The 13,541-nt window shown below is 41.5% G+C and overlaps 1 protein-coding gene across 7 annotated transcripts in view; it reads right to left on the bottom strand.

The window, feature by feature from the left end:
• The window catches only part of RBMS3 (RNA binding motif single stranded interacting protein 3), a 713,822-nt gene that overhangs the window by 699,070 nt on the left and 1,211 nt on the right, over positions 1-13,541 (bottom strand). The gene's annotated exons all lie outside the window — the stretch shown is intronic.

Here is a 13,541-nt window from a genome sequence, read left to right as displayed (position 1 = left end):
TTCAGGTTAGAGACAGTCTTGTAGGATATCACTTCCAAAGCATACTTGTTTTACTGAGCTCTAAGACTGTTTCAGATATAGCAGGAAATACACTTTTACACAATTATACTTAGTACTACATGAACATATAAGTATATATGTTCCATTGTAGCAGCAATGTTTAAATACATAGAGAGAGATGGTACTTGCCCCTCAAAAGTTTGAAATGGCAAGATCTGGTCCTGCAAGTGGACACTCCTGACTGAGAGACTGCAGTGAGTAATTTTATTTACAGTTGCATTCATTTTATCCAATTGTCAGGTAATTCATATCAACTTTTGAGGTGAATGCATCTGGAAACCTGTGTAGATGGAGTTTCTTTTTAAAAAGCATATAAGTATTTTCTGGCACAAAATCATACAAGAATGAAGTAGAAGATCTACAGCATTCTCCTGTTCTAAGGCAGGATAATTCCTAATCCCAACCAATAAAGGTTGTTTCTGTCTTTTGTGTAGAATAGAGTAAGATTTGGACTACGCATTTTCAGTGGAATTGTTATTTTAACAAACTTTAATCCCCAGATTTATTTCAAACTGCAACCTGTCCATGTTCCCTCCTTTTTCTCCAAACACAAAAATTATTCCCAAAATTATACCAGGCAAAACAGTTCCCTTACAACTTTGAAGCACTTAATGCACAGGAGGGAGTTTCAATTTCCCATTCATGCTACAGCAGTCCTTCTGCTAGGTGTGGAAATACAATCCTTTAAACTGCTAGTGTACTGACAACACACACCCGACTACCTCATCCGAGCCTACTAATCCACCTTCTTCTGGATTATTTTTAACAATCTGTACCTCCACACTCCTTTCTGCACAGTTTCTATTAATAACAAGTTTTGCTTGGTCATAAATAATTACAAGAAGGTAAAATATAACATGCTTTCTTACCTGTGAAAAAGTGGTGAATTTCCTTTGCCAGTAGGATACAAAATTTGTCCTTAGTCTACTAGGAAGTAAAAAATTAGATCTCAGCTTTAAAAATGTTGTTGGCATTTTAGAAGCACTTTTGCAAACTCAGTGGTGTTTTTTTTAAATTTATTAACTTATTGGTCCTTTTGACCTGTGCACAACCAGGCTGATGCTAAAGTGCTAAAGCTGCTGTCAGAGAGATATGGTAATACTCCTGTCAAAGGTGCAGTCTCTGCCCTCTGTTCCCAAGTCCGTAGAAGCCTTGCCAGTACATGCTGGCACAGGTTTGGAAGGAGACCAGGAAAGGGGACAGCAACAGACAACAGACCAGAGGTGACACTTTGTCCCCCACTATGGCCAGTGTTGCACTGGCATCCAGTACCACCTGGACAGAAAAAGTACCCAAAGAGTATTTTACCTGTGGAGAAAGTGCCCCAGGTACTTCAGAGCACACAATGGCCTGCCATACGCACAAGTCCCATTCCCCCACACTTGCTGACAACAGAGGAAGATGAATAAACTACCTTGTTCCTCTTTTCCTCAACTTTGCACTTAAAATTTACCACTGGATCCCTTTGCTGCATTTATACATTTTCTATTGCTTTGGCTTCTAAATATGAGTTTTATTATTCTTGCCTACCTGTTGCACATGTGCTTTTTCACCAGTACTTTTACCCACCATTATAATATAATACAACAACTCCCGGTTGGAAGCAGAACTTAGTATTTTCTGCCTTTACCCTGAACTATACATAGAAACCTGCTTGTGCACAGCATAGCTTGATGCAAAGTGCATTTCTGTACTTATCATTTGGTACCTCACCTTTTAAATTCTCTGCAGTGATGTTCACACCACCTTTCAGAGGTCCTGACCCTGACTGCTGAAGTCCTGTCCTCATCATCTTCCTGGGTAGCTGTGACAGTCTCTGCTGCAGAATGAGAAGGGAACCCATGAGGTACGACAAAGCAAGGAGTCCACTGCGTGCTGAAACTGTTGACACCACAGAACTGTATGTCAACAGGTACAACTGCTCCGGCCTGCATCTTAAAAGTGGCAAAGGTTCTACCTATGACAGATTCACCTCTAATTCTCCTTTGTGTAGGTGAGAAACAAGTCACCTGTATCAGCAAATAAGAGAGTAACGCTTTAGGCACCTGTTAACTATTTTATCACTGTGTCGTCCTGTTCCTAGTCCTATGTAATAATATACAGTACGTAATATAGAAGCACCGGTTATCTATGCTTATCTAATTTTAATGGCTCTGGTCTCTTCCAGTTACTACCATCAGAAAAGGTTGTACGACTAAGAGGTGTCATGACATGATCACAGGTAACATGCACAGAGACTTGCGAAATGCAGACTGGCACTGCAGAACGACATATTTTCAGGTACTTCACTTGTATCTGGAGACAACATAGGCGTTATGGATAGTTCTGAGATAACGGGAATAAAGCCAGAGTCCATGGGATAGTGTGAGCTAACAGATAGCCTATTGTGCACTTGACCAGTTAGTCAGAAAGACCTGTTCTGCATCAAGAGCATGCAAAAGGATATGACTATGAAACACTGCCTAAAGAAGAATCACAGAACATTAGGTATTGGAAGGGACCTCGAAAGATCACCTAGTCCAAACCCCCTGCCAGAGCAGGAACACCTAGATGGGCTTACACAGGAATGTGTCCAGGCGGGTTTTGAACGTCTCCAGAGAACAAGACTCCACAACCTCCCTGGGCAGCCTGTTCCAGTGCTCTGTCACCCTCACTGTGAAGAAGTTTCTTCTCATACTTAAGTGGAATGCCCTGTGTTCCAGTTTGTACCCATTGCCCCCTGTCTTACCATTGATTGTCACCAAGAAGAGCCTGGCTCCATCCTCGTGACACTCGCCCTTTACATATTTATAAACATGAATGAGGTCACTCCTCAGTCTCCTCTTCTCCAAGCTAAAGAGATCCAGCTCCCTCAGCCTTTCCTCATCAGGGGGATGCTCCACTCCCTTAATCATCTTTGTGGCTCTGCGCTGGACTCTCTCAAGCAGTTCCCTGTCCTTTTTGAATTGAGGGACACAATATTCCAGATGCAGTCTCACCAGGGCAGAGTAGAGGGGAAGGAGAACCTCTCTTGATCTACTAACCACCCCACTTCTTATACACCCCAGGATGCCATTGGCCTTCTTGGCCACAAGGGCACAGTGCTGGCTCATGGTCATCCTGCTGCTCACCAGGACCCCCAGGTCCCTTTCCCCTACACTGCTAATAGGTCGTTCCCCAACTTATACTGGAACCTGGGGTTGTTCCTGCCCAGATGCAAGACTCTACACTTGCCCTTGTTATATTTCATTAAATTTTTCCCTGCCCAACTCTCCAGTCTGTCGAGGTCTTGCTGGATGGCAGCACAGCCTTCTGGCATGCCAGCCACTCCTCCCAGTTTTGTATCACCAGCAAACTTGCTGAAAGTGCACTCTATTCCCTCATCCAAGTCATTGATAAATATATTGAATAATACTGGTCCCAGTACCGACCCTTGAGGGACTCCACTAGATATAGGCCTCCAACTAGACTCTGTCCCATTTACCACAGCTCTCTGGCTTCTTTCCTTCAGCCAGTTCACAGTCCACCTCACTACCCGATCGTCCAGACCACACTTCCTCAGTTTAGCTGCAAAGTTGGTGAGTCTTACCAACAGGCAGAACATGCACAGCAGAGACCGGACAGAGAAGCCAGAGCCTTGATCCTGCCCTGAGCAACATTTCCAGCAGTGGGTAATTCCAGTTCTGATGTTGATCCGGCTGAATATCTCATGACAGTCCTGTGGTATGATCCTTCTTGTAAAGATTCCCTGAACCACATTGACTTTGATTGCTTCTGACTCTCTAGCATCCACATGGCTTCTCTTAGAATTGATTCATCGTGTACTTATCTTCTGCACAGGGTGTGTCCTCTTGACAAGTTCAAGAAGAGGCATGTTTCGTCACCATTTTAAGGTCTAACAAGGCCAGGCTTTGAGTAAGACCACAATATCAGGTGACAGTAAGCTTCCACTGCATTAGCCACCTTCTTAATGTGAGAGGCAGATAAAGTCAGGTTCAGGATGAATGTCCAGCACTTTGTTAATGCCTTGCTCTTCTTGGTCTCTTGGAAACTAATATGGCTTTCCTTCCCATTAAGCTTACTGATTTCCTCCCTTCTCCCTGTGGAAACATATTCATGGCCTCCTCCAAACTTAAATGTTCTCTGTTTAAACAAAAATTTCCCCAAGTGCACAACAGGCATGCTTTAACTGCACACACGTAAGAGACTACAGAACATCTGTGGATGTCTGTCTTTGATGTCAGGCCAGCAAGCTCACCATTTCCATCGTAACAGCCAGCTGATAATGGTGTGTCGCTTCCTGTGTCACATTGTGTGTACACGGATGTAGATGATAGTGTGGATGGTGGCTGCTCTGCTTAAGAGAAATAAGACAGGACAAAAATTGGGGATTGTTTCACTTCTAAGATTTCTGGGGATATCCTTTCTAGCATGTCATATCTCAAACCCAACTAACCTAAATATTATTTTATCTGTTGGCTTTGGCAAGGACTCACTGTAGCTTTTTATTAGATATGAAGCAATAGGTGGGAGAGAAAAAGCCAATTAATTATTAAAAGTGGCCTTCACATACTTCGAAAGTCTGCATGTCCTCGAAGCACACTCAATAAAGTTAACGAGGCTAACCAGGGCACTGTATAATGTCTGTGAAGCATAGATAGGCATTTTGCGAGGTTTTCTTGTGGGCTTCCTTAACTCCACGTGGACCCAATACACACTTCATAAAGTTCTTTCGTCTCAAAACATGAACCTTACAAACTCTCTCCTTTCAGTCCTACTCAAAAGTTGCTGTTTTCAATTTGTTCTCCTGTGAGGACTCCCTCTGTGCCACTCCCTTTTGCTCTTAATTCACCTAGATGATCTTTCGAGGTCCCTTCCAATCCCTAACATTCTGTGATTCTGTGTGAAGCGCAGAAGTTATTTACACCCCACCCCACATAACTTGCTCACCTGCCTGTCTGTGAGCACTTGTACTTATCCTTCCTGCATTATGTCTGATTCACATAGTAACTAGCTCAAGGCAATAACTACTCTTTTTTAATTCTCAGCAAAGCATGATGGATATTTATTATACTATAGCAAACATCAAATTACTGCTAGACATAACAGCTACAACAATTATCTTTGGTAGATACTACTAGACCTTTAACTCCCTTTCCACAAAGACTTATTCTGAGCATGTTAGCTTGGATCCAAAAAGAGATTTTCTGCTACAGGTTCCTGGAAATGTGTATAGACTCGGTAATAATCTCAGTGAGACAACCATCATTAGTTAATAGCGAAGAAGAGGTGTCAGTGGTGCTTCAGGCACTTGTTGTAATCAATTAACATGGACCCTGTGCTAACGGAACAGGCATAGGTTCCACACCATTTTTATTTTCATTCTCCAGTCGGCGATAACTATCCTTTGCAGATGGTCTAAAACTAAATGGGGAAATACCTGCTTTATCTCCCTGCAGTATTTTCAGTTGTTAATCACATTATCACTTCAAACAACCTGTGTATTTTTCTGGAATGAATAAACTATGAAACTCTAGGCCAAGGTGTTCAATGGCATGAACTTGGAAGCCTGAGAACAGTAAGTATATTAACCAAGCTGTAATTTTTATTCACCCAACACTTGTTTTTCAGTCAAGGAAACTATTTCTATTCTGCTTTTATAACAAGACGGGTCTTCACTTAATAGAATGTATAATGAAAATAACAGCTGTATTTAAACACATGGCAGAAGCTGTTAGGCATGGAAAAATTACTCTTTTTTCATGGCTGTCTAACAAATTTTATACATGACTATCCTTGTCCATAGTATGAGCCAAATTGTGTCTTGTTTTATCCTAGTTAAGAGGCACTGGTTATTATCGTTTCTGGATCAATTCATATTCCCCTTATAGCTCAGAATGCAACATGGGGAAATGAAACAAAACAGAAGCTTTCATTATAGACAGAAGAGAATTCCAGAGCCATGGAAAAAGGATGAGGAGTGAGGAAGGAAATAAACTGTAGAACACTTAATATCTGTAATATCTTTCAGATTTGTCCTTTTTTCTTCTACATGTTTAAACAACCCATTAGAACCCGACCGGAGTGCTACTTTCATGGAAATTATTATCAGTGCTCCTGTTGTCATTTTTTGTATTTACAGCTGCAGTCCCATTTTCTTTACTATTTGGGTATTTTCTGAGACAGGTGGTTAAAAGCTAGTAACTCTACCGAGACTGTGCAACTTTTTCTGCTCTTACTGGATAATTACTACTGGCAGCTAGTCAGTACAGAAATCCACCTAGCACAAGCTACAGGGAAATAATCTCAGTCACTGTGTGAGCGGCAATGGCTACTGTCAGGCAGAGAACAACCAAATATGGACCCAAACAAAAACTGAACCACTTCACACATCAGTAACTATTCTTCTCTCTTAGCTCTGAGCAATCCAGTAAACCTTAACCTCAATATAGTAAGAATTACTGTGCTGTAAGTGTGCAGTACAACACAGTAAGCTTTTACCACAGATAGAGATCGTCTAAAAACACTGTGAGCAGCTAGCAAAACACTGGGAATAGCATGCAACAACACGGGTATTGTTCTTTTCTAGCTTAATTGATTAGCCATTGTTTGAAGCCTCAGATACATTACAAGCTGGCACCCAACCCTGGGACGGGAATTCCTGTGAATGCTGCGCTTTTGAGAACAAGTTCTACAGAATTGGGAAGGCTATGTCATGCACTGGCCAAGCGCTGGGCTGTCATGTGCAGCCCTGAATAGGACTGCTTTCCAGTCTCAACACATAGGCACAAACGCATACCACGACATCTGAGCCAAGGCAATGTCCCAGCTGCTCAAGAGGAGGTAACAATGCCCTTTTCAGTGCTGCATCTTCCTCCGAGTAGGAATCCTCACAACCCTTCTGCAGCCAGGATGAATTTGCCTTTAGCCAGAGAGCCAGTTCTGTGTCTTCTGCATGCAAAATTTGTTGTTGTGTTTCCGACAACTCAAGAACGTCATTTAGCTCCCACCCATGATGTTCATTGTTTATGTCCCTGGATTTGTTACCTAATCAACTACATATGCACTTGATTTCTCTATGTAATAACTCTAAGAAGCACTTAGTTTTCACAAAGTGTCTACATTACAATGAGTATTTCTATGTTTACCCCAGGAATCATTCAGAGTGATCAGCTTTTCAAGCTTCATCCACTTATTGATCAGTTGGTTGAAAAATTTAAAGAGCTGTTCACTCCTTGCCAAAACATTTCTCATGCAATTTATCTAAGGGGACAACTATTTTAAATAGCATATTCTTCTTTCGGAAGTTGCAGCATTGGGTAAGATTTTAAAAAATCATTCATATGCACTGTCACGTATGTTGTTTTAGCATAGACACAGGCAAACGCAGAAGTCAGTTCCTCCCTCTCCAACTTTATGCTTTAACTCTAACACGAAACCAGTGCTGGACTTCATTTTCCACATTCCAGATTCTCAATATGCCACCTGAAAATAAATACATTTAAAATGTGTATTTACATTAATTTAGGTAAGTGTATTTCCCATATCAATAAAAGCATTTCTCGGAATATGAGATAAAAGGTAGTTTTGCAGCTATGAAAATTATGAGGCCTGATTCCAAATATCTCTTCTCCTTATGGATTCTCTGATGTCTAATAAAATAGTTTCATAGTCTTGCCTTCAGTTGAGGTACTGACAATTTCTCTCTTTCTCTCTATTCCTCTCATCTGCACAATCCCAGGTTCATTTAAGGATTCTCTCACTAGAAGGCAAGAGAAGTGTGAGAGCTAGAGTACATCAAATGCATGGAAATGCAGAAGTAGACCTGCCTGCAAAGCAAGGCTTTCAGTTCACAGTGAATATACTCTTTTTTATATTACTTAATCTGATTTTTTTTAATTCCCCTCAAAGCAGATGGCCCCTGGGCCTTGCTCACTGAAACAGGTTAACGGCATGGTTAATAGCCTTGCTGCCCACAGCAGCAACAGAAGGGACCAAAACCTCCCTTCCAGAGGCACCTGCCAGGCAATGTAGCTCTGGGCAGCTGTTCCAGGCACACGCGTCTGGGAGCCTCCCCATGCTGCTGGGAATTAGAGCCTTCCCCAGAGCCGTGACCTTGGAGTCTGCAGGACAAAGACCCAAATATAAGGGACTGAGCACGTCCTGAGTCTGTGGCTTTGGGACAGACTCACCACCCAGACAGCCACCAGGCCCTGGGAACTCTGGAAGGACAGGGTGCTAGCACAGATTATGCTTTTCTTCAGATCATTTCATCAGGAAGACACTGAACTATGTAGATCAATATCGATATCATGACGACCCACAGCAGGAGCAACTTAAGAATGAGGAATAAGTGCTTAAAACTGGACCTGAAAAAGACAGAGTTGATGTTGCTGGGCTGAGGAATGTTTTCTGAAACATTTTGAGCAATGAGTTAGGGAAAGACCCGTTATTCTTTAGCTCTGTCCATACTTCAAAGATACACTGGAATTTCTGTCTGACATCAAACTCTCAGAATAGCACAGCCGCAGGTAAATTTTTCTGCCATCTCTGGGTGGCTAAGAATTTGTCCATCCAGGCAGACAATGGCCTGACCTTGACTGCTCATGCCTGGATTACATCTTGGCAGGACCGTAGCCCATGATACACCTGGCACAAAGCCTTCAGTACTTGGCAACTCCAGCTAGTACAAGGTGTTGCATTTTATACAGTTACCAGGAGAATCTGCAGCCAACAGCAACTGGTAGTGCTGTCTAACCCTTCCTTCTTTGTCCCAGACAATCCAGACTTGCTCCTCTTATCCACTACTTATTTCAGTTTCAGCTTTTGGATCTTAACTTCAAGTTGCTCGATGGGTTGTGCCCAGTTTATCTGACAAAACACCTAAACCTCCAGGAGAAAGACAGCGGTTGACAACTACTCTCCTGTGCACAATGGAACTGCCTAAGGTAAGACAGGCACCTCTAACCTGAGACTGGAGTGATCCATCCCCCAAAAAGAAACTTCCCACCATCTGCTTCAAGCATAAACCGCACTTCTTCGACCATCTCTTCTCTAATGTAAATGCATAATAACATATGGCTTTTCAAACCACACAAAAGCAAATACATAAGAGAAATCATTAAAAAAGAATTGCCCATGAAGAATCTTCCTCTCTTCCTGACCTACTCTTGTGGAGGATGATTGAAAAACCACCGTATTGTTGATAGCAGCAGTCCTGCAAATACACTAGCGGAAAGCTTTCGGAGACTGGCGATTAGATCAGACCACGTGCACAGCAGAACAGAATTCCCAAGTTAACACCAAGTGCCTTTCCCCAAAGCACTCAGCTTTTCCCCTCCAGAAGCTCACACCTGGGTACCACTCTCACACAGCGATATCACAGGCGAGAATTCTGGGAAATGACATACATATAAACCCACAAAACACTTCAGAACTCTTACATCAAACACTGGCAAATTGTTTTTGAACCAGAATACAATGTAGCCAGCCTAGACAGGCTTACTTTTGCTGTAACCTTGGTGTGCTGATTTCCATGTAAATACACAGAAGGTTCTTCACCTTGGAGCTATTTCAGAGGGGGTTTTGTATATGGAATGTAGGTATAAAGTGAAAGCTCTGGGTGGGCTTGTAAATCATCTGTGCTAAATGATTTGTGGAAACCTCAGACATACTGAGGTTTTCCTCTGTGGAAAACAAAATAAAATTTTCTTATTTATTTTATTCGTCTTTAACTTACCTAGGGTTAAGTATCTCTATCTGTAAATTTCAGTGATTGGCTTCAATCAAACGCCTACTGAAGATTTTCCCTTTATCTTTGGTTAAAGGATGATTAGACCTATCTGAGTTAATGTTTATAAAGTACTTCGATAAAGTAAAATATAAAATTTTACCCTAAATGTAATGAATTATTTTCTTATTATTGTAATACCTCTTTAGATTTAAACATATTCTTCTAATAACTTTTAATATTCTTCTAAAGCAGAGTTTAAAAGAACATTTCCTTTTTTTGCTTTCCTTTCTGTTTTCTGGGATTGCACTAGACTGTTGTTAGTGCAAGCTCCTGGTCTTCTTTAATTGAATTTCCTCTGTTTTACTAGCATGCATTTGACTGGTCTTTTTTTTGGAATATAGAATCATAGATGAGGTTCTTAGGGACATGGTTTAGTGCCAGAGTTAGGTTATGGTTGGACTCGATGATCTTGAGGGTCTCTTCCAACAAAAATGATTCTATGATTCTATGATTCTATTTGGGTGTGCAATGTTACATTATCAAATCCATACCTAGGACCAACTTTTGGAGGACTGGGGGGCTACTAAGTACTTCAGAAAATGGAAATACTATAACACATTGGCTGTAGCTAAGGGTTTGAAAGTCCTAACTCAGGCTACCACTCCTGGGAAAATCTTGGTTGTAATGTCAGTGGTGACAAATGTCACCCATAGTCACGGATCTGCAAAGGAATTGCAGAGTTACCTTCAACTCTCAAAGCACACCCTACACTGATCCTTGCAAAGATGCTATCGCTCCAGTATAACCTGGAAAGAATCCTTGGCAACGTGTATGGGCCAGCGTCCCCTTTGCACCAGTCACAGAGTGGCAAGACGGGGTGAGAGCCCAGTCACAGGCATCGGGCACCTCCAGTGGGAACAAATAGCTGGGATAGCACGTTTTTCCCTCCTCAGGTCACCCAGGACTCCAGTACGACTTTGTCATACTGGAGAATGTCAACATGCTATATATAGGGTTAGACCTACACACTTTTAACTAAAATAACAGGAAGCATCATAGGAGTGTTGAAAAATATTTTCTGATGTGTTTCACTTTAAGAGAAAAACAAGTATCCTTATAGAGTCAACCTAAATCTTACACTCTACTATTTCTGCTTAATTTTCTCTCACTTAAATGGCAACTATGCTTTAAAACACCAAGTACAGTATACTTAATAAATTATAAAGTCAATCTTCGTAATTTCTCTCCTCATACACTGGTCAGAGATGGTTTCAACACAGAAATATGTATGGATGGTAACCTAGGTCTTCCTCCAACAAAGTACTTGAGCATACACTTCAGCACATCGGCATCCCAGCTGAAGACAGTGGGATATATTTCAAGTTATGCATATGTTTCATAATTTTATTGAAGTTCAAAGATAAAAAATGAACATGCAGCAGAAAAAAACTACAACAGCCATATAATTGACACTATGGTAGTACCTTCTACTGAAAATTCCATAGAATCAGGAAAATACTTTCTTCGGTTAATTCAGCAATGTTCCTTTTGGAAGTAGTGACAAAAAAAATAGCTTTATTAGAGCACAAATTTGATCCAGTTCCATATAGATGGAAGCAAAACTCTTTTTACCTCCAGTGGAATTGGAGCTCAATGATAAAAGACATTTTATAACTCAACAATGACCCAAAAAGCAAGTCCTGACAGTGGAATCATGAGATTTTGTGAAGTCTTAATACTTAGCTATTCATAAGTATACACATGTCAGGAAATCAGGCTCTTCTAATGTCCTTTACAATTTCCATGTAGAGTGCTTACTCTTCTAGGATATATCCATGTTCCTCTGACATTTGTGTAAGAGTCAAATAAACACTGGAACTGTTATTTCAATCCATTTAGAAAGTTCTTAGATGATGTTTCCAGCAATACTTGGGGTTTGTTTTGTGGCTGGAATGTCTTTTTCACAATAGTGTTGGATTTTGCTATCGCTTTAATGGGTTTTCCCCTTCTCATCACACTTCTGGTGCCACTATTTTACCAGATATCTGAAATACTTCTGCACTAATAAGAAGTACTGTTCGTCCTGGGACAGCATCCAGAAAAGATACATACATTTAGGGAGGTTTGAAATATCACAGCACTTCCCAAAAATACAAGTTAGTCATTGCAACCACCTTGGCAATGGTGAGCCTGGAAACGCTGATAATGGATTTAAATATATATACGTGTGTGTATATATATATCTCACAGTACATTAGCAAGGCTACAACTAAGAAAAAAAAAGGTAGTGCTTTTGTTTCTATGTCCAGAAAATGCTGGCAAATAGAGAAGAAAACAGTACAATACTGAGTTATCTAAACACATTAATTAGCCACACCATAGAGACTCAGGCCTTCTCTAGTCCTCATTCACCTCCAGTTATACTTTGTTTGCCTTCCTCACGTCCACAATTGGTAAAACATTAGACAGACTGTGCAACACATCAGAAGGTAACTATTGAGCATGGATTTCTGCTGATGGCAGGGTTTTAAATGCTCAAGGCACTGGCACAACCAGCTCATGTAAATGGCAACCTTGGCTCTACATTTTAATTATTTTGAAAGAAAACCATTTTAAGTTGCAGTAAGTAACACAATGCAAGGAAAGAGATACTAGAAGTAAACACACACAAATCATTTAGCTGTATACAGTACCATGCAGTCACGACAGAAAGATATATTTGCAAACTCAAGGGAGATGAAATTCTGTGTTCCCCTATCACAATACGTAAACCACCAGTTATCACCTTAAAAGTAAAGCCCTTGTATCCACCTTATTAAATCGTACAGGCCCTGTTTAAGTGATCAGCCGTTGACACCCTCTTATAATTAAAACAATAGGACAGATTTTAACAAACAGTAGCAAACGTAAAAGTACAGGAGGTAAATACCACAAACTCGGGCTCTCCAGTTAGAGACACCATTTTTCCAAAATACCGTGTAATTCTCATGATAATTCCAACTCTAGCCATGCAAATACGTGGTGTGACATAGTTGTTGCATTGATTCATTACATCGCTGGTTTACGTTCCTTCATTGTGTTACTGTTCTCTGACACATCTCTAACAAAACCAAACTATAGTAAAACTAGTTGAAGAAACACTATTCAAATCCAGTACACGGCAACATTTCTTTTTTCATTTACGACAGGATTATAATCTGTTTGGGGGTATGTGACCACCCAGAGAATTACTCGGATTTCAATAAAATATAAACGGATGTGGTTTACGGTCCAGCACACACCGATCACTCCTTGCAGCAATCAACGTATTGCGATGGAACTTACACGTTTATCAGTCGCTGCCCGTAACAGACCTACAGACACAGCAGAATTCATCGGCTTCAGTTTGGTAAACCCATGCCGAGAAAAATGAATGGAAATGAAGACAGTGCCCACAGACAAAAGCACTGATCAACGCACTCCGCTGACATTATCTTAACGGCAACCTTTTCCCAACCCATCCTCCCTACTTTCCGATCCTTCCAGCAGCAGACACATCCGCACTAAAAGGTGCGATCTGACCCATTTCTCGTTGAACTCCGTCACCCACAGGTTTTCACTCGGCAGCCAGCAGCCGTCCCCCGGTCCACAATGACACAGCAGGGCTGGAGGGGGACTCGCCCCTCGCCGCCGAGTGAAAACCGAGGCGAGGGGAGGGCAGCGGCGGCCCTGCCGGCACTGGCCCCTCGAACTGAGGTAAACTTTCGCGGCGGCACCTGGGCCGCCGCCC

This window comes from Caloenas nicobarica, chromosome 2 (assembly GCF_036013445.1).
Source record: "Caloenas nicobarica isolate bCalNic1 chromosome 2, bCalNic1.hap1, whole genome shotgun sequence".
Classification (NCBI taxonomy): domain Eukaryota; kingdom Metazoa; phylum Chordata; class Aves; order Columbiformes; family Columbidae; genus Caloenas; species Caloenas nicobarica.
This window is presented reverse-complemented; position numbering and strand designations above follow the sequence as displayed.